We start from the raw sequence: 22,411 nt of genomic DNA, 5'->3' as shown, positions 1-22,411 counted from the left end.
CTTTATCTCCCAGTGCCTAACAAAATAAATGTGACAGTCTGTAACGTAACTGGAGCTCGTGGACAGAGCCTGATACCTTCGGGTCGAGTTTGCACAATATAAAAGCCCGGAAAAAACTAATTAAAGTACTAGGGGCCCGATTCACAGAACTAACTTAAGACAAAATCGTAAACTCACTACCATTTCGGTGCGCACAGAAGGCCCTTACTTATTTCAGTATTCACAGAAGTTAGGAGTCCTAACTTTAGGACTCCTAAATGCCTTCTGTGAATACTGAAAGTCTTAAAGTTAGGATTTTTCTCAGTTAAGGAGTAGTAAAGTTAGGACTCCTAACTTTAGGACTCCTAACTTCTGTGAATACCAAAATGGTAGTGAGTTTAGGATTTTATCTTAAGTTAGTTCTGTGAATCGGGCCCTGGAATTATCTTGAATGTGAAGTTGAATGAAATTTTAGGCGATATGTCCTAGTGGACCATGATTTACAGTGTTTTTTCCAGGTTCTCTCCCCTCCCTGACAGCTGCTCTGTGACTCTGCCTCTGGGCCCAGCTGTGGCTCAGCACCCTGTGATCCTGGGCACAGTCATCTCATGTCTGTGACCTTGTGTGGTGTCACCAGAGCTCATCTAAAGCGCCCTGATCCCTCTGGAGTGAAGTGCAGCTCACTCTGGCACCGCCTCGACCTTTGACCCCTGCTGTAGGTTGTGTTTGTGATGCATCTGATGCACTTTCAGCCTCTGTCATTCCCTGCAGTTGTTGTGACAATATCAAAACAACTGCACCTTCCACCTCACAGCACGTTTCAATCGATGTCCGCGCGGAGGTAAATAAAAAATAAATAAATAGTACAATCCCTTGGGCGAGCACGGACGTTGAGTGGTTAGTATACCTGCTGCGGACATGCGCAGTACAGCCAGGGGAGTTCAGAAATCTACGCATGGGTAGAACAACTACGTCTTCAGACATCTACGCATGCGTAGTACAGCCACGAACACCAGCCAAATTCGCATGCGCAGTAGTACCGTAGAACTTGAGATCTGCGCACATGCACTTAGCCGTGAGCGATTACAATACCGTATTTTCCACATGCGCAGTATAGCTGTGAGGGATTTCTATGCTGTATGTAGACATGCGCAGTAAAGCCACCCTGATTTCCATTCCAGATGCAGACAGGTGCCATGAGTGATTAGTGTACCGCGTTGTGCGCGTGCGCAGTGCACGAGTACCTGACCCCGCTCGTGCCCTTCTGGAGGTTATCGTCGCCCGGAGACCCCGCGGCCTCCTCTCCTCTCAGAACCGGACCGCAAGAGGTCCCCGAAAAGAGGGATCCACCGGCCCCCCCCCCTGGAGAGGAGAGACCGAGGAGGTGAGTCTGAGGGAGAACAGGGCCATCACTGACGTCACTACTGACCCCCCAGCCCTGCTGACGTCACTACTGACCTCCCACCAGCCCTGCTGACGTCACTTCTGACCCCCCCCAGCCCTGGGAACATCACCACTGACCCCCGCCTCACCCTGCTGACGTCTCTACTGACCCCACAGCCCTACTGACGTCACTACTGACCCCCACCAGCCCTGCGGACGTCACTACTGACCCCACCCCGCTGACGTCACTACTGACCCCCGCCAGCCCTGCTGACGTCACTACTGACCCCCACCAGCCCTGCTGACGTCACTACTGACCCCCACCAGCCCTGCTGACGTCACTACTGACCCCACCCCGCTGACGTCACTACTGACCCCCACCAGCCCTGCTGACGTCACTACTGACCCCCACCAGCCCTGCTGACGTCACTACTGACCTCCCACCAGCCCTGCTGACCTCATTACTGACCCCCCAACACTGCCGACGTCTCTACTGACCCCACACCCTGCTGACGTCACTACTGACCCCACCTGCCCTGCTGACGTCAATACTGACCCCCACCAGCCCTGCTGACGTCACCACTGACCCCACAGCCCTGCTGACGTCACTACTGACCCCCACCAGCCCTGGCAATATCACCACTGACCCCACAGCCCTGCTGACGTCACTACTGACCCCCACCAGCCCTGCTGACGTCACTACTGACCCGTACCAGCCCTGCTGACGTCACTACTGACCCCGACCAGCCCTGCTGACGTCACTACTGACCCCCACCAGCCCTGCTGCCCCCACTACTGACCCCCACCAGCCCTGCTGACGTCACTACTGACCCCCCACCAGCCCTGCTGACGTCACTACTGACCTCCCACCCGCCCTGGTAATATCATCACTGACCCCACAGCCCTGCTGACGTCACTACTCACCCCGACCAACCCTGCCGGCGTCACTACTGACCCCCACCAGCCCTGCTGACGTCACTACTGACCCCCACCAGCCCTGCTGACGTCACTACTGATCCCCACCAGCCCTGCTGACGTCACTACCGAACCCCAGCCCTGCTGACGTAACCACTGACCCCCCCAGCCCCGCTGACGTCACCACTGAGCCCCACCAGCCCTGCTGACGTCACTACTGCCCCCCACCAGCCCTGCTGACGTCACTACTGACCTCCCACCAGCCCTGGTAACATCACCACTGACCCCCACCAGCCCTGCTGACGTCACTGCTGATCCCCACCAGCCCTGCTGACCCCATTACTGACCCCCCAACACTGCCAACGTCTCTACTGACCCCTCACCCTGCTGACGTCACTACTGACCCCACCTGCCCTGCTGACGTCACTACTGACCCCCTCCAGCCCTGCTGACGTCACCACTGACCCCACAGCCCTGCTGACGTCACTACTGACCCCCACCAGCCCTGGCAATATCACCACTGACCCCACAGCCCTGCTGATGTCACTACTGACCCCGACCAGCCCTGCTGACGTCACTACTGACCCCCACCAGCCCTGCTGACGTCACTACTGACCCCCACCAGCCCTGCTGCCCCCACTACTGACCCCCACCAGCCCTGCTGACGTCACTACTGACCCCCCACCAGCCCTGCTGACGTCACCACTGACCCCACAGCCCTGCTGACGTCACTACTGACCTCCCACCAGCCCTGGTAACATCATCACTGACCCCACAGCCCTGCTGACGTCACTACTCACCCTGCCGGCGTCACTACTGACCCCCACCAGCCCTGCTGACATCACTACTGACCCCCACCAGCCCTGCTGACGTCACTACCGAACCCCAGCCCTGCTGACGTAACCACTGACCCCCCCAGCCCCGCTGACGTCACCACTGACCCCCACCAGCCCTGCTGACATCACTACCAATCCCCAGCCCTGCTGACGTCACTACTGACCCCCACCAGCCCTGAAGACATCACTACTGACCCTACTACTGACCCCACTACTGACCCCCACTACTGACCCCCACTACTGACCCTCACTACTGACCCCTACTACTGATCTCACTACTGACCCCTGACCCCCACCACTGACCTCTCACTGACCCCCCACCAGCCCTGCTGACCCCACTACTAACCCCGACCCCCACTACTGACCCCTCACTGACCCCCCACCAGCCCTGCTGACCAAACTACTGACCCCCAACCAGCTCTGCTGACCCCCACTACTGACCCCACTACTGACCCTCACTACTGACCCCCCACTACTGACCCCACTACTGACCCCTGACTCCCACTACTGACCCTCACCACTGACCCACCCACTACTGCCTCTCACTACTGACCCACCCACTACTGACCCCACTACTGACCCACTACTGACCCCCCACCAGCCCTGCTGACCCTACTACTGACTCCCCACCCTGCTGACCTCACTACTGACCCCCCAGCCCTGCTGACATCACTAAGACCCCCCACTACTGACCCCACTACTGACCTCCACTACTGACCCCCACCACTGACCCCCACCACTGACCCCTACTACTGTCCCCCCACCTGACCCCCCACCGTTGACCCCCCACTGCTGACCCCCCACCGCTGACCCCCCACTGCTAACCCCACTACTGACCCCCCAATCAATCAATCACTCAGTACATTTGTAGAGCGTGCTACATACCAGTGAAGGTCTCAAGGCGCTAGGGGTGTGGGGGATCGAAGAGCCAGGTCTTGAGGAGTCTTCTGAAGGCCAGCAGGTCTTGGGTCTGTCGTAGATTGGTAGGGAGAGTGTTCCAGGTCTTGGCGGCGAGGTAGGAAAAGGATTTGCCGCCTGCGTTGTTTTCCGGATGGGGGGAAATGTGGAGAGGGCAAAGCTGGCAGAGCGGAGGCTGCGGGTGGGGGTGTAGAAGCTGAGTCGGTCGTTGAGGTATGCTGGTCCGGTGTTGTGTATGGCTTTGTGTGCGTGGATAAGGAGTTTGAAGGTGATCCTCTTGTTGACAGGAAGCCAGTGCAGGCACTGCTGACCCCCCACTACTGACCCCACTATTGACACCCTACTGACCTCGACCAGCCCTGCTGCCCCAACCACTGACCCCGACCAGCCCTGCGTGCCCCATCCACTAACCCCCACTAGCCATGCTGCCCCATTACTGATCCCGACCAGCTCTGCTGCCCCCATTACTGACACCTGACTAGCCCTGGTGCCCCATTACTGACCCCCGACCAGCCCTGCTGCCCCCATTACTGACCCCCCACCAGCCCTGCTGACCCCTCCACTGATCTGACCAGCCCTGCTGCCCCCATTACTGACCTCGACCAGCCCTGCTGCCCCCATTACTGACCACTCACCAGCCCTACTGACCCCACTACTGACCCACACCAGCCCTGCTGCCCCACTACTGACCCCCGACCAGCCCTGCTGCCCCCAGTACTGACCTCGACCAGCCCTGCTGCCCCTATTACTGACCCCCCACCAGCCCTACTGACCCCACTACTGACCCCCACCAGCCCTGCTGCCCCACTAATGACCCCCGACCAGCCCTGCTGCCCCCACTACTGACCCCCATCAGCCCTGCTGCCCCCATTACTGACCTCAACCAGCCCTGCTGCCCCCATTACTGACCTCGACCAGCCCTGCTGCCCCCATTACTGACCCCGACCAGCCCTGCTGCCCCCATAACTGACCCCCCACCAGCCCTACTGCCCCATCACTGACCCCCGACCAGCCCTGCTGACCCCACTACTGACCCCCACCAGCCCTGCTGCCCAACTACTGACCCCCGACCAGCCCTGCTGCTTAAATGTACACAATTTTCTGTGAAGACTATCAAAGAGGGTACCCCGGTGCTGTTGATGACATCGTCAACCCTTATCGCTATGTTGGGCCTCAATGTGATTGGTTGTTGTAGATTTTGATGAATTCCAACACTGGTGGTTTTTCTTACCCCCTGTCATTCTATGTGCCAATCTGTTGAAGTAGTGAAAAGCATAATATGTGTATATGTAAAGTGCACAGTGTTAGACCTCACATCATTTGGTATGTTTCCCCTGTTTTTTTGCGTTCTGACATCCTGGTTTTTTCTCTGTTTTTGCTGGTTTAGTGTGTCTGGGCACTTTCTCACTGCTGTCCAGTGTTAAAGTGCAAGTGCTCCTATTGTAAATTGTGTTATGGATTGGTGTTTCCATGATTGTCATATTTGATTTACTAGTAAGTCCGTAGTACAGTACACTGTGTGTGCCCAGGGCCTGTAAATCAAATGATGAGGGTGGGCCTGCAGCACTGATTGTGCCACCCACACCAGCAGCCTTTTAAAGGTGTTGCAGACCTGCCACTGCAGTGTATGCGCTCAGTTGTGACTGCCAGACCGACTTGGCAAGGGCACCCACTTGGCAAGCCCTAACCTTCCCTTTTATTGCATGTAAGGCACCCCTAAGGTAGGCCCAGGGTACCCCTATGGGCAGGATGCAGTGTATCTGAAAAGTAGTACATGTCCTAGTGTGTGTGAAATGTCCTGATGATGAGCTACAGCGTCATTCGTTTTTCACTTTTGAAAAAGACCAGCTGTCCTATAGGATAGAATGGGGAATACTATGTAAGATTTTACAAGTATATCTTCCCATTGGAACAAAATAGAGAAAGGGAGTTTAGTATGCCTGTACACAGAATATAAAAAGGCATCTTTTAGTAAAGATGAGTTTTATGCTCTGTGTTTGAAAATACCACTATTAGAAAGTAGGTATTTTCTTGCTTAGGCGGCTTGTGTACCTCTGCTGAGTTTGTGGTTTGACTAGCTGGCTTTGGAGTGACAGGGGCTGGGGATGTGCATTCTCTTCAGACATCCACTGGAGGGTTGAGGTGCGCCCTACCTTCAATGGATGAGTCAGGGCTGGGCTGAATAGACCTGGGTTGCATTTAGTGTAATGGGAGAAGATTTCCCTGCACCTGAATGGGCCTGGTCTGCCTTGGACAATGCTGTCTCCACCTCTTGCCAGGAAGCCGGCCCAGGGAGAACCGAACCGGTTTGGGCTGGGAACAGACACTCTCTGCCCAAGGGAACAAAGAGGAACTGATTATAAATATTGGGGCCCACACCCCAGAACTTTAGAATTCGCTGGAATCAAGGAACCTGCAAAGAAGAAGAGCTGGAAGAACTGCAGGTCGAGTACTGCCCCTTTGCTCTGTTGTTGCTTTGTTGGGTTGGTCTGCAGTTGCTGCTTCTGCCTTAGGCAGTAAAAGGACTGGACTGGACTTTCTTAGACTTGTGCTGAGTGTCTCCAAGAGCTTGAAACCGAACTTGCCTCCTGTTCACAAAGTGTCCCGGACAGCAAAGACTTCACTTACCTCTGGGTACCACCTCTGGAACCGCAGTTTCATTTGCCACGGAGGGGGAAAGCAGCCGACATCGTCGCTGAATCCGTGTCCTGAAGGCACCGCAGAGGGCACAGCTGCATCTTGCACTGCAACTCTGGTCTTACCGACGACCACCGCCACCGAGCTGCTGCCTGTACGAGTCTTGAGGGCACCGCACGCTGCACCGCTACGGTTCACATCGCAACCACAACGTTTGCAATGACCGGCCTGCACCAACGTGATCGGCTGCAACTAAAAGGTACTGTTTATGAGTCTGCCGACACCATGACCGATGCAGTCGGACGGTACTGTTGGATTCTGTTGTTCTCAGCACCGCTGTAGCACCAGACGGAGCTACAGACTTCAAGGAACTTCCTTTTTAGGATATTTCTTAAAAAGTGCATATTTTGAAGAACTGTAAGTTGGATTTGTATTGTTTTGTTTTTGTTTTGAATATGTAAAGTATTGGATATTTTTCTAAAGTGGTGTGGTGTCCTTTTGTGGTGTTTTCACTTTGTTACTGTTGGTTATGTGTAAATGCTTTACACACAGCCTCTGATGTAAGCCTGACCGCTCGTGCCAAGCTACCAAGGTAGTGAGTTGGGGTTATTTCAGTAGTGTACCCCCTTATCCTGAAAGGTGCCTATTTGGACAAAGGTGCAAACCATTGCCAACCAGAGACCCCCATTTCTAACATACGGTCACCCAGAAGGGCCTCATTGTGCTGAATCACAGATGTATATTGTTACCCAAGTCACTGGTACAGATTTTATCGACTTCAGAAGGATGAAAGACTGAGTGGACCTGCCAGGATTTGAATCTGTGACCATAAGGTCAAATACAGGTCCATACATTGGGCGCATTTGTCCAATAAACCACCAGACCCAGCTGGAAAAGCACGAATGACAAACCGTGACCAGGGACCCTAAACTGAGTGAGATCCTACAAACGTCCAGCACTAAATGTAATCTGCTGACAGAAAGCATTTTTTTAAAGTGCAATTCTTGAAATATTTTTATTGTAAGATCTGCTGTGAGGCATGCGCCAGATATACACAGCCTTATCGCAAACCCCAAACTGCACACCCACCTCATCCCAGAGACTTGCCTTTTAGACTCATGCCTGTGCCGTGAGCTGCAGCATCTCATGCGTCAGACAAACTCCCGGAAACACACCAACAGCTCCAAGGGGTTGTAGTAGCAGCAATACTCGGAGAAACTCTTTCCATGACCCACTTCACGCAAAAAAAAACAAAATCTGGGAGATTGTGAAGATCAGAATCACATTGTGCTCCAATGTCAGCCTCAGAATCCTCTCCTGCGACTGCCGCTGGCAACTTCATGAACCATTCCTCCACCCCGATGACAGACGAGTGAGTACCTTCACCCACTCCTAAAATCAGAAGAGATTGCGTTCTGGCTGGAGAATAGCACCGCCCCCTCCTTTAAAGTATTCCGAGACCTGTGGGATCTTACAACTGAAAATCGGGTCAACACTACCATCAGACAACAGGCAACATTGCCCAGATACTGTGCACACTCCCCTCAGACCTCAGATAGCACCACCCAGACACTGTAAACAGTACCCTCATACAGCAGGCAGCACTGCCCAGACACTGTAAACACTACCCTCAGACAACATGAAGCACTGCCCACAGAGGTAACACTACCCAAACACTGTGAACTCTACCCTCAGACAAGAGATACCACTGCCCAGGCAACATAAACACTACCATCAGACAACAGGTAACACTGTAAACACTACCCTCAGACGTCAGATAGCACCATCCAGACACTGTAAACACTACCCTCAGACAACATGAAGCACTGCCCAGACACTACATACTCTACCCACAGACAACAGGTAACAGTGCCCTGACACTGTGAACTCTACCCTCAGACAAGAGATGCCACTGCCCAGGCAACATAAACACTACCATAAGACAACAGGTAACACTGTAAACACTTAAAACACAATAGATTGGACACTGTAATCACTCCCCCCGACAACATGCAACACTTCATACACTATACACACTACCCTAAGACAATAGAAACCCTGCCCAGACACTGTAAACAGCGCACTAAGACAACAGTAAAACTGCTCAACACTGTAAACACTAAAAACAAACAAGGGATAGCACTGCCCAGACATTGTAAACCTACCCTCAGACAAGTAACACTGCCTGACACTGTAAACACTAAAAGCAGACAACAGGTAGCACTGCTCAGACATTGGAAACACTACCCTCAGACAACAGATAGCACTACTCAGACACTGTGAACACTCCCGCCAGACAACAGATAGCACTGCTCAGACACTGTAAACACTACTCCGAGACAAGAGACAGCACTGCCCAGACACTATACACACTACACTCATGGGTAACACTACACAGACAATGTAAACTCTACTCTTAGACAAGTAACACTGCCTGACACTGTAAACACTAAAAGCAGACAACAGGTATAACACTGAACAGACACTGTAAACACTACACTCATGGGTAACACTACCCAGACAATGTAAACTGTACCCTCAGACAAGTAACACTGCCCAACACTGCAAACACTGTTTTACCTCTATAAAAGTGAATTGGGGGCGTGGCCAAGATGGCGGAGGGCTAGGACGTGGTTTTAGATCGCTCCGTGCCGCCGCCTAAATAAGCATATAATTCGAGCCCGCCGGTCCTCAGTAGGTGCCCCTGGGAATAAATACAAGCTCCTGAGAGAAGGGGGTACAAGCGGATCCTTGCGGAAGCAGCATAGAACCCTGGCCCCGTTAGAACGAAAGGCTAAGAGAACCAGCAGTCTCTGGCCTGGGACCTGCGGCCTATAGTATACGGATGTCCACCGAACGAGTGATGATCCTCCATGGGGTAGAGCTCCGTGGACCGCGGAGTCAGGGGAGCTGATTAATCCCCTCTCCCCCAGGGGCTGTGTGGACAACCTTGACTGGTGAGGCGAACAGAGCTTGCGGACTGCTCCACGGCCCTGGAGCACAGAGTGGGAGATCTCTGGAGCGTGCAGGTGTCCTGCTGAACAGTAGGGATCAAGGGCGTGCCTGCTCCTGTGGCGTGTGATGAGCAGCCTGCCCAGGTTTTGGCCCATCTCTCATTTTACAGGGCCACATCGAGTAATTGGCATGAAGATAGCTGTTGCCCCCAGCCTCGACGCCATGGCAGGGAACAGGAACAAAAAAGAGCGCTCGCTTAAAGACATGTTCGGAAAGGCAGGCAGTTCCGGGATGGAAGATGAGGCTACAAGCCAAGGGCCTGAGGCGTGGCTAGACGCAGATGACGGAGAGGGTCCGGTCACTAAGGTATTCCTTGAGAAATTCTTATCCTCACTACGTGCAGACCTGCAGATGATGAAAACCCGAATTAGCATCGGAAGTCTGAGAGGTGACATGCGAGATGGGCGAGAAAGTCGCCAAGCTTGAAGACAGTGAGTCAGGCCGGGAGGAGCAGTTCTCGTGGCTTTAAAAAGGGGGGCTACGGCTAAAAGAGCAGCAGGTGGACTTTCAGGCTCACAACGAGGACCTGGGGAACAGATCCAGGAGGAACAATATAAGAATTAGAGGTGTGCAATCCAAAGCAGAGGGCTCCAACCTACGCGAGTTTGTCACAGACCTCCTATGACATGACTCCGGACTCCGGACTTCCCGAAACCTCTGCACTACAGCTAGACCAGGGTCACTACTGACCCCGACCAGCCCTGCTGACGTCACTACTGACCCCCACCAGCCCTGCTGACGTCACTACTGACCCCCACCAGCCCTGCTGCCCCCACTACTGACCCCCACCAGCCCTGCTGACGTCACTACTGACCCCCCACCAGCCCTGCTGACGTCACCACTGACCCCACAGCCCTGCTGACGTCACTACTGACCTCCCACCAGCCCTGGTAACATCATCACTGACCCCACAGCCCTGCTGACGTCACTACTCACCCTGCCGGCGTCACTACTGACCCCCACCAGCCCTGCTGACATCACTACTGACCCCCACCAGCCCTGCTGACGTCACTACCGAACCCCAGCCCTGCTGACGTAACCACTGACCCCCCCAGCCCCGCTGACGTCACCACTGACCCCCACCAGCCCTGCTGACATCACTACCAATCCCCAGCCCTGCTGACGTCACTACTGACCCCCACCAGCCCTGAAGACATCACTACTGACCCTACTACTGACCCCACTACTGACCCCCACTACTGACCCCCACTACTGACCCTCACTACTGACCCCTACTACTGATCTCACTACTGACCCCTGACCCCCACCACTGACCTCTCACTGACCCCCCACCAGCCCTGCTGACCCCACTACTAACCCCCGACCAGCCCTGCTGCCCCCAGTACTGACCTCGACCAGCCCTGCTGCCCCTATTACTGACCCCCCACCAGCCCTACTGACCCCACTACTGACCCCCACCAGCCCTGCTGCCCCACTAATGACCCCCGACCAGCCCTGCTGCCCCCACTACTGACCCCCATCAGCCCTGCTGCCCCCATTACTGACCTCAACCAGCCCTGCTGACCCCACTACTAACCCCGACCCCCACTACTGACCCCTCACTGACCCCCCACCAGCCCTGCTGACCAAACTACTGACCCCCAACCAGCTCTGCTGACCCCCACTACTGACCCCACTACTGACCCTCACTACTGACCCCCCACTACTGACCCCACTACTGACCCCTGACTCCCACTACTGACCCTCACCACTGACCCACCCACTACTGCCTCTCACTACTGACCCACCCACTACTGACCCCACTACTGACCCACTACTGACCCCCCACCAGCCCTGCTGACCCTACTACTGACCCCCCACCCTGCTGACCTCACTACTGACCCCCCAGCCCTGCTGACATCACTAAGACCCCCCACTACTGACCCCACTACTGACCTCCACTACTGACCCCCACCACTGACCCACACCACTGACCCCTACTACTGTCCCCCCACCTGACCCCCCACCGTTGACCCCCCACTGCTGACCCCCCACCGCTGACCCCCCACTGCTAACCCCACTACTGACCCCCCAATCAATCAATCACTCAGTACATTTGTAGAGCGTGCTACATACCAGTGAATGTCTCAAGGCGCTAGGGGTGTGGGGGATCGAAGAGCCAGGTCTTGAGGAGTCTTCTGAAGGCCAGCAGGTCTTGGGTCTGTCGTAGATTGGTAGGGAGAGTGTTCCAGGTCTTGGCGGCGAGGTAGGAAAAGGATTTGCCGCCTGCGTTGTTTTCCGGATGGGGGGAAATGTGGAGAGGGCAAAGCTGGCAGAGCGGAGGCTGCGGGTGGGGGTGTAGAAGCTGAGTCGGTCGTTGAGGTATGCTGGTCCGGTGTTGTGTATGGCTTTGTGTGCGTGGATAAGGAGTTTGAAGGTGATCCTCTTGTTGACAGGAAGCCAGTGCAGGCACTGCTGACCCCCCACTACTGACCCCACTATTGACACCCTACTGACCTCGACCAGCCCTGCTGCCCCAACCACTGACCCCGACCAGCCCTGCGTGCCCCATCCACTAACCCCCACTAGCCATGCTGCCCCATTACTGATCCCGACCAGCTCTGCTGCCCCCATTACTGACACCTGACTAGCCCTGGTGCCCCATTACTGACCCCCGACCAGCCCTGCTGCCCCCATTACTGACCCCCCACCAGCCCTGCTGACCCCTCCACTGATCTGACCAGCCCTGCTGCCCCCATTACTGACCTCGACCAGCCCTGCTGCCCCCATTACTGACCACTCACCAGCCCTACTGACCCCACTACTGACCCACACCAGCCCTGCTGCCCCACTACTGACCCCCGACCAGCCCTGCTGCCCCCAGTACTGACCTCGACCAGCCCTGCTGCCCCTATTACTGACCCCCCACCAGCCCTACTGACCCCACTACTGACCCCCACCAGCCCTGCTGCCCCACTAATGACCCCCGACCAGCCCTGCTGCCCCCACTACTGACCCCCATCAGCCCTGCTGCCCCCATTACTGACCTCAACCAGCCCTGCTGCCCCCATTACTGACCTCGACCAGCCCTGCTGCCTCCATTACTGACCCCGACCAGCCCTGCTGCCCCCATAACTGACCCCCCACCAGCCCTACTGCCCCATCACTGACCCCCGACCAGCCCTGCTGACCCCACTACTGACCCCCACCAGCCCTGCTGCCCAACTACTGACCCCCGACCAGCCCTGCTGCTTAAATGTACACAATTTTCTGTGAAGACTATCAAATAGGGTACCCCGGTGCTGTTGATGACATCGTCAACCCTTATCGCTATGTTGGGCCTCAATGTGATTGGTTGTTGTAGATTTTGATGAATTCCAACACTGGTGGTTTTTCTTACCCCCTGTCATTCTATGTGCCAATCTGTTGAAGTAGTGAAAAGCATAATATGTGTATATGTAAAGTGCACAGTGTTAGACCTCACATCATTTGGTATGTTTCCCCTGTTTTTTTGCGTTCTGACATCCTGGTTTTTTCTCTGTTTTTGCTGGTTTAGTGTGTCTGGGCACTTTCTCACTGCTGTCCAGTGTTAAAGTGCAAGTGCTCCTATTGTAAATTGTGTTATGGATTGGTGTTTCCATGATTGTCATATTTGATTTACTAGTAAGTCCGTAGTACAGTACACTGTGTGTGCCCAGGGCCTGTAAATCAAATGATGAGGGTGGGCCTGCAGCACTGATTGTGCCACCCACACCAGCAGCCTTTTAAAGGTGTTGCAGACCTGCCACTGCAGTGTATGCGCTCAGTTGTGACTGCCAGACCGACTTGGCAAGGGCACCCACTTGGCAAGCCCTAACCTTCCCTTTTATTGCATGTAAGGCACCCCTAAGGTAGGCCCAGGGTACCCCTATGGGCAGGATGCAGTGTATCTGAAAAGTAGTACATGTCCTAGTGTGTGTGAAATGTCCTGATGATGAGCTACAGCGTCATTCGTTTTTCACTTTTGAAAAAGACCAGCTGTCCTATAGGATAGAATGGGGAATACTATGTAAGATTTTACAAGTATATCTTCCCATTGGAACAAAATAGAGAAAGGGAGTTTAGTATGCCTGTACACAGAATATAAAAAGGCATCTTTTAGTAAAGATGAGTTTTATGCTCTGTGTTTGAAAATACCACTATTAGAAAGTAGGTATTTTCTTGCTTAGGCGGCTTGTGTACCTCTGCTGAGTTTGTGGTTTGACTAGCTGGCTTTGGAGTGACAGGGGCTGGGGATGTGCATTCTCTTCAGACATCCACTGGAGGGTTGAGGTGCGCCCTACCTTCAATGGATGAGTCAGGGCTGGGCTGAATAGACCTGGGTTGCATTTAGTGTAATGGGAGAAGATTTCCCTGCACCTGAATGGGCCTGGTCTGCCTTGGACAATGCTGTCTCCACCTCTTGCCAGGAAGCCGGCCCAGGGAGAACCGAACCGGTTTGGGCTGGGAACAGACACTCTCTGCCCAAGGGAACAAAGAGGAACTGATTATAAATATTGGGGCCCACACCCCAGAACTTTAGAATTCGCTGGAATCAAGGAACCTGCAAAGAAGAAGAGCTGGAAGAACTGCAGGTCGAGTACTGCCCCTTTGCTCTGTTGTTGCTTTGTTGGGTTGGCCTGCAGTTGCTGCTTCTGCCTTAGGCAGTAAAAGGACTGGACTGGACTTTCTTAGACTTGTGCTGAGTGTCTCCAAGAGCTTGAAACCGAACTTGCCTCCTGTTCACAAAGTGTCCCGGACAGCAAAGACTTCACTTACCTCTGGGTACCACCTCTGGAACCGCAGTTTCATTTGCCACGGAGGGGGAAAGCAGCCGACATCGTCGCTGAATCCGTGTCCTGAAGGCACCGCAGAGGGCACAGCTGCATCTTGCACTGCAACTCTGGTCTTACCGACGACCACCGCCACCGAGCTGCTGCCTGTACGAGTCTTGAGGGCACCGCACGCTGCACCGCTACGGTTCACATCGCAACCACAACGTTTGCAATGACCGGCCTGCACCAACGTGATCGGCTGCAACTAAAAGGTACTGTTTATGAGTCTGCCGACACCATGACCGATGCAGTCGGACGGTACTGTTGGATTCTGTTGTTCTCAGCACCGCTGTAGCACCAGACGGAGCTACAGACTTCAAGGAACTTCCTTTTTAGGATATTTCTTAAAAAGTGCATATTTTGAAGAACTGTAAGTTGGATTTGTATTGTTTTGTTTTTGTTTTGAATATGTAAAGTATTGGATATTTTTCTAAAGTGGTGTGGTGTCCTTTTGTGGTGTTTTCACTTTGTTACTGTTGGTTATGTGTAAATGCTTTACACACAGCCTCTGATGTAAGCCTGACCGCTCGTGCCAAGCTACCAAGGTAGTGAGTTGGGGTTATTTCAGTAGTGTACCCCCTTATCCTGAAAGGTGCCTATTTGGACAAAGGTGCAAACCATTGCCAACCAGAGACCCCCATTTCTAACATACGGTCACCCAGAAGGGCCTCATTGTGCTGAATCACAGATGTATATTGTTACCCAAGTCACTGGTACAGATTTTATCGACTTCAGAAGGATGAAAGACTGAGTGGACCTGCCAGGATTTGAATCTGTGACCATAAGGTCAAATACAGGTCCATACATTGGGCGCATTTGTCCAATAAACCACCAGACCCAGCTGGAAAAGCACGAATGACAAACCGTGACCAGGGACCCTAAACTGAGTGAGATCCTACAAACGTCCAGCACTAAATGTAATCTGCTGACAGAAAGCATTTTTTTAAAGTGCAATTCTTGAAATATTTTTATTGTAAGATCTGCTGTGAGGCATGCGCCAGATATACACAGCCTTATCGCAAACCCCAAACTGCACACCCACCTCATCCCAGAGACTTGCCTTTTAGACTCATGCCTGTGCCGTGAGCTGCAGCATCTCATGCGTCAGACAAACTCCCGGAAACACACCAACAGCTCCAAGGGGTTGTAGTAGCAGCAATACTCGGAGAAACTCTTTCCATGACCCACTTCACGCAAAAAATAACAAAATCTGGGAGATTGTGAAGATCAGAATCACATTGTGCTCCAATGTCAGCCTCAGAATCCTCTCCTGCGACTGCCGCTGGCAACTTCATGAACCATTCCTCCACCCCGATGACAGACGAGTGAGTACCTTCACCCACTCCTAAAATCAGAAGAGATTGCGTTCTGGCTGGAGAATAGCACCGCCCCCTCCTTTAAAGTATTCCGAGACCTGTGGGATCTTACAACTGAAAATCGGGTCAACACTACCATCAGACAACAGGCAACATTGCCCAGATACTGTGCACACTCCCCTCAGACCTCAGATAGCACCACCCAGACACTGTAAACAGTACCCTCATACAGCAGGCAGCACTGCCCAGACACTGTAAACACTACCCTCAGACAACATGAAGCACTGCCCACAGAGGTAACACTACCCAAACACTGTGAACTCTACCCTCAGACAAGAGATACCACTGCCCAGGCAACATAAACACTACCATCAGACAACAGGTAACACTGTAAACACTACCCTCAGACGTCAGATAGCACCATCCAGACACTGTAAACACTACCCTCAGACAACATGAAGCACTGCCCAGACACTACATACTCTACCCACAGACAACAGGTAACAGTGCCCTGACACTGTGAACTCTACCCTCAGACAAGAGATGCCACTGCCCAGGCAACATAAACACTACCATAAGACAACAGGTAACACTGTAAACACTTAAAACACAATAGATTGGACACTGTAATCACTCCCCCCGACAACATGCAACACTTCATACACTATACACACTACCCTAAGACAATAGAAACCCTGCCCAGACACTGTAAACAGCGCACTAAGACAACAGTAAAACTGCTCAACACTGTAAACACTAAAAACAAACAAGGGATAGCACTGCCCAGACATTGTAAACCTACCCTCAGACAAGTAACACTGCCTGACACTGTAAACACTAAAAGCAGACAACAGGTAGCACTGCTCAGACATTGGAAACACTACCCTCAGACAACAGATAGCACTACTCAGACACTGTGAACACTCCCGCCAGACAACAGATAGCACTGCTCAGACACTGTAAACACTACTCCGAGACAAGAGACAGCACTGCCCAGACACTATACACACTACACTCATGGGTAACACTACACAGACAATGTAAACTCTACTCTTAGACAAGTAACACTGCCTGACACTGTAAACACTAAAAGCAGACAACAGGTATAACACTGAACAGACACTGTAAACACTACACTCATGGGTAACACTACCCAGACAATGTAAACTGTACCCTCAGACAAGTAACACTGCCCAACACTGCAAACACTGTTTTACCTCTATAAAAGTGAATTGGGGGCGTGGCCAAGATGGCGGAGGGCTAGGACGTGGTTTTAGATCGCTCCGTGCCGCCGCCTAAATAAGCATATAATTCGAGCCCGCCGGTCCTCAGTAGGTGCCCCTGGGAATAAATACAAGCTCCTGAGAGAAGGGGGTACAAGCGGATCCTTGCGGAAGCAGCATAGAACCCTGGCCCCGTTAGAACGAAAGGCTAAGAGAACCAGCAGTCTCTGGACTGGGACCTGCGGCCTATAGTATACGGATGTCCACCGAACGAGTGATGATCCTCCATGGGGTAGAGCTCCGTGGACCGCGGAGACAGGGGAGCTGATTAATCCCCTCTCCCCCAGGGGCTGTGTGGACAACCTTGACTGGTGAGGCGAACAGAGCTTGCGGACTGCTCCACGGCCCTGGAGCACAGAGTGGGAGATCTCTGGAGCGTGCAGGTGTCCTGCTGAACAGTAGGGATCAAGGGCGTGCCTGCTCCTGTGGCGTGTGATGAGCAGCCTGCCCAGGTTTTGGCCCATCTCTCATTTTACAGGGCCACATCGAGTAATTGGCATGAAGATAGCTGTTGCCCCCAGCCTCGACGCCATGGCAGGGAACAGGAACAAAAAAGAGCGCTCGCTTAAAGACATGTTCGGAAAGGCAGGCAGTTCCGGGATGGAAGATGAGGCTACAAGCCAAGGGCCTGAGGCGTGGCTAGACGCAGATGACGGAGAGGGTCCGGTCACTAAGGTATTCCTTGAGAAATTCTTATCCTCACTACGTGCAGACCTGCAGATGATGAAAACCCGAATTAGCATCGGAAGTCTGAGAGGTGACATGCGAGATGGGCGAGAAAGTCGCCAAGCTTGAAGACAGTGAGTCAGGCCGGGAGGAGCAGTTCTCGTGGCTTTAAAAAGGGGGGCTACGGCTAAAAGAGCAGCAGGTGGACTTTCAGGCTCACAACGAGGACCTGGGGAACAGATCCAGGAGGAACAATATAAGAATTAGAGGTGTGCAATCCAAAGCAGAGGGCTCCAACCTACGCGAGTTTGTCACAGACCTCCTATGACATGACTCCGGACTTCCCGAAACCTCTGCACTACAGCTAGACCAGGGTCACAGAGTAGGATCTGAACGCCTGGGGAAAGGTCCCCCGGCCGATATACTGGTTTGCGTTCGCGATTTTCAGATCAAAGAGGACATTCTTAGAAAAGCCAGAGACTCCCACCTGTCCACTTCAAAGGCCATTCCCTAACCTTTTACCAGGAGCTCCTCAGGATCAACTTGCAGAAACGTAGGACGTTCCGCCCGTAACAGAACACCTACGGAAGGCTAATATACCCTATGCATGGGGCCATCCCTTCCGCATCATCTTCAAGTATGAAGGATCTCTCTATCAGATCAGATCACTCAGGGAAGCATGTGCCCTCCTGCACATCACCATGCAGGATGATTCTGAGGAACAGCCCGCCCCTCCTAAGCGTATACGAACTGCATGGCAGAAGGTAACGAGCAACCACTGCGGGCCCGGCCCCGACTTGACCACCATTAGTAAATAGAGACAGGCGGTGCTTCAGGTCCTATCGGCGGAATCCACTCTTTCAACTGCATCATGAGCTGAAGACGACCCTGCTCCTGGGGGTACAGAGGTACTTGCGAGGCACTGAAGGAGGCGGTGGAGGGGCTGTTGGTAGGATGCTCCCAGTACTGTACCGTCCGCTGATCGCTCAGAGGTCCCACACAGGATCTCTTGGAGGGAGGTCCTCTGGAACAGTCCCCCCTTGGCTGTCGTCACCTCATACCGACTCGTGGGTCTTGACAGACTTTTGGCTACTGTTGATTTCTTCAGTATATCCTTTTGTTGGTTATGGGTTCTTTCTATCTTCTTTCACTTCTTCTCCTCCGCACCAGCCAAGTCTCCAGAAGGTCTCCAAGAGTTCTACGAATTTCAGGGTATGGCGCACCATCGCTACCTCGCAGGCGTGACAAGGGCGCAGTGAGCATGCTGCATAGGGGCTTCCTAAACTTGTGCAATGCATAATATACGTCTGGCGAACCTCAATGTTCGAGGCCTCAATAGTCCAGTAAAGTGCAAAGCGATTTTATCTTATCTAGAACACTCCCGGGGGGACATATGCTTATTAAAAGCAACCCACTTACTTGTCAGGGACACCCACCGCATGCGCTCACCCAGGTTTCCCAGACCATACTGGACCTCTGACACAACTAAAAAAAACGGGGTTGCAATACTGCTTGCCCAGAGCTTCCAGGGAAAGCTCACTGATGTGATAGCTGAACACAAGGACAGAGCATTACGGATTAGGCTCCAGTGGGGTCATAAACGGTTCACAGTGGCATCTGTTTATGCACCAAACGAACACCAGGAACGCTTCTTGATTACCTACCTTACACAGTGTTAGCCACGCTAGACCGAGAGGTGGTTATAGGGGGGGACCTGAACCTGGTAATGAATACAGATTTAGATCGCTCTGGGCATCACGCTACACAAGCTGGGACCCTCACACAGACTGGACATCAATGGCGTATGAATAGCGTTTTTAATGATATATGGAGTCAGGCACACCCCTCCGCCAAAGACTACACATACTTCTCTGCAGCCCATAGATCCTATGCCCCATTTGATAATTTTCTCATCACAGATGCACTATTGGGATGCGTAGCTGAAGCAACAATTGAATCAAGTTCCCTCTCTGATCATGCCCTGATCATGCTATCGCTGAACCTAGGTGCCTCTCAACCATGCCCGCCACGATGGCTTCTTCGTGACGCCATGCTTCACTCCGACCAGATAACTATAGCTATTTTTTTATTTTTTATTTATTTCATTTATATAGCGCAGACAGCTACCCAACAAAGGGTTTCCCGGCGCTAGTGATCCAGTGCTTTGATAGGTTCAGGTTCTAGATGTTAAACAACCAGGTTTTTAAGGCCTTCCTGAATTTCATATAGTTGGTTTCCTGCCTAAGTGTCACCGGAAGAGTGTTCCAGAGTGAGGGTCCGAGATATGAGAAGGATTTTCCACCCATTCGCGCCAGCCTGATTTTAGGAATCACAAAGTGGTTGGCTGTGGCTGAACGAAGGGTTCGAGATGGGCGGTAGGGATGTATTAGATTTTGTAGATACTTGGGTGCATTGTTGGTTGAGATCCTATGCATAAAGCATAAAGATTTAAATTTCACCCGATTTTCGATTTTCAGCCAGTGCAATTCGCGGATGTACTTGGTGGTAGGTGTGGAGATGGGAATTTTCCACAGTAATCTCGCGGCGGCATTTTGCACTGTCTGTAATCGTCGGGTAGTGGCCTTATTGGCCCCCAAGTATAGCACGTTGGCATAATCAAGTCTGGAGGTTATAAAAGCGTTGATGACAGTTTTCTGGGTATTTTTGGGCAGCATCCAACAGATTTTTTTCAACCACTTTAAAATCGCAAAGCATGTAGCTGACGTCTTCGCAGCTTGTTGATTGAGATTAAGCGATTCATCTATGATGACCCCGAGGTTGCGGGCTGATTTGACTGGGATCGGGGGGGTACCTATCACATCTGGCCAGTGTTGGGGTCCCCAGAGCTCTTTGTTCTTACCCAGAACAAGTAGCTCGGTCTTTTCCCCATTGAGTTTGAGAAAAAATTTTCTCATCCACTCCGCGATATTGGTTAAACCGAGTTTTAATGGCGAGATGTTATTAGATTCGGTGGATGATAGAGAGAAGATAAGCTGAGAATCGTCAGCATAGGAGAACATAAGTAATCCACTCTCTTCTATCATTTTGGCCAGCGGGCTCATGTAAATATTAAAAAGCAATGGGCTCAGTATGGAGCCCTGAGGTACTCCATGTTTAAGGTTCATAATGTCTGAGCAGGCGGATTTGGAGAAAACTTGAAAAGTGCGCTGTTCCAGTAAGGATTTAATCCAATTACAAGCTGCGCCCCTGATACCAATGGAAAGGAGTGTTTGTTCAAGTACAGCATGTGACACAGTATCAAATGCTGCACTGAGGTCGAGTAACAGCAAGGCTACCGTTTCTCCACGGTCCAACATTAGACGGATGTTCTCGGTGACGCCTAACAAGGTCGTCTCTGTGGAGAAGCCTGTGCGGAATCCTGATTGGTGAAGGGGTAATAAATCATGAATAGTAATAAAATCAGTAAGGACCCTATGAACATGTTTTTCTAGTATTTTCACAAAGGTTGGTAACAGGGAAATAGGTCTAAAGTTGGATGGCAAATTGGGATCTGCTCCTGCTTTTTTCAGCAATGGATGAATCATCGCATGTTTCCACTCCTTCGGTACGGTTTCTTCCTGTAAGGATTTATTAAGAAGATTAGTGATTATTTCCAGGGCCTCGTTATTGAGTTTTTTCAGGACTGAACATGGTAATGGATCATTAGGTGAGCCTGATTTTATAGAATTTAATAATTTGCGAACCAGGTCTAGGTCAAGCTTCGGCCAGTTGTTTAGAATAGCTGGAGGTGTTACGTCATATGGGGGTGTGCAGGAGGACAGAGCTGTTTCACCAGGGATGATGGAGGCTGAAGTATCTGTTTCAAAATTGATATCAGTGGAAGGCAAAATCACATGAGTCTTGGCCATGTCAATTGTGGTTTGTTCTATACCCTGATATATCTTATCCACTTTTTCTACAAAGAAGGCTGCAAGAGAGTCGCATTGTGATTTATTAAGGTCTGGGGGAGATTGTAAGGTGAGGGAACCAGCTAGTTCTCTCACTGTTTTAAAAAGTGTTTTGGACTGGCATAGGGCTTCAGTAATTTTTGTGCAGGCATGTTCAGCTTTGGCTTTAGCACATAGCCTCTGGTAATTTAAAAGTTTATTTTTGTAGGTTAGTTTGGCATCTGGACAGTAGGTTTTTCTCCATTGCCGTTCTGCAGTTTTGCAGGTGCTTTTTTCTTGTTTCAAGGTCTCAGTGAACCAAGGGGCAGGGGGGCGGTGGGAATTTTGTTTTAATTTAGTTTTAGGCAGAACGGAATCAATAGCTTTTATCAGCCAAGTTTGGAACGATGTGGAAAACTCTTGTACTGTTGATTTTGTGCAGGGAAGATGGCCTTCGAGAAAGGAATTGAGGTTTTCTATGTCAAGCATTTTCCATTTCCTGACTAGTTGCGTAGGTACTGATATTTTGTCCTTGTTAGAAAATTTTACAAGAAGGGAAAATTTGATCAGAAAATGGCCTGACCAGGGCACTGGAAGGGCAGTGTGTGTGAACATGTCATTTAAGTTGGAAAAGATGGGATCCAACAAATGACCGGCTCTATGTGTGGGGCCGGAATTCTTTAAGGTCAAATTAAGTGATGCTAAGTCCATTTTAAAATCATTGGCTATTGAGCAATCTTCTTTCTCCAAATGTAAATTCATATCCCCTAGAATGGTAAAGCT

At 51.9% G+C, this 22,411-nt stretch overlaps 1 protein-coding gene across 3 annotated transcripts in view; it reads left to right on the top strand.

The window, feature by feature from the left end:
- The first annotated feature begins 1,170 nt into the window (after positions 1-1,170).
- The window catches only part of LOC144753025 (uncharacterized), a 53,482-nt gene continuing 32,241 nt past the window's right edge, over positions 1,171-22,411 (top strand). For all 3 annotated transcript variants that reach the window (XM_078640961.1, XM_078640855.1, XM_078640912.1), the window contains exon 1: positions 1,171-1,363. The gene's annotated coding sequence lies outside the window, so the exon portion shown is untranslated. The remainder of the gene's footprint in view (positions 1,364-22,411) is intronic.

This window comes from Lissotriton helveticus, chromosome 1_1, assembly GCF_964261635.1.
Source record: "Lissotriton helveticus chromosome 1_1, aLisHel1.1, whole genome shotgun sequence".
Taxonomy (NCBI): Eukaryota; Metazoa; Chordata; class Amphibia; order Caudata; family Salamandridae; genus Lissotriton; species Lissotriton helveticus.
This window is presented reverse-complemented; position numbering and strand designations above follow the sequence as displayed.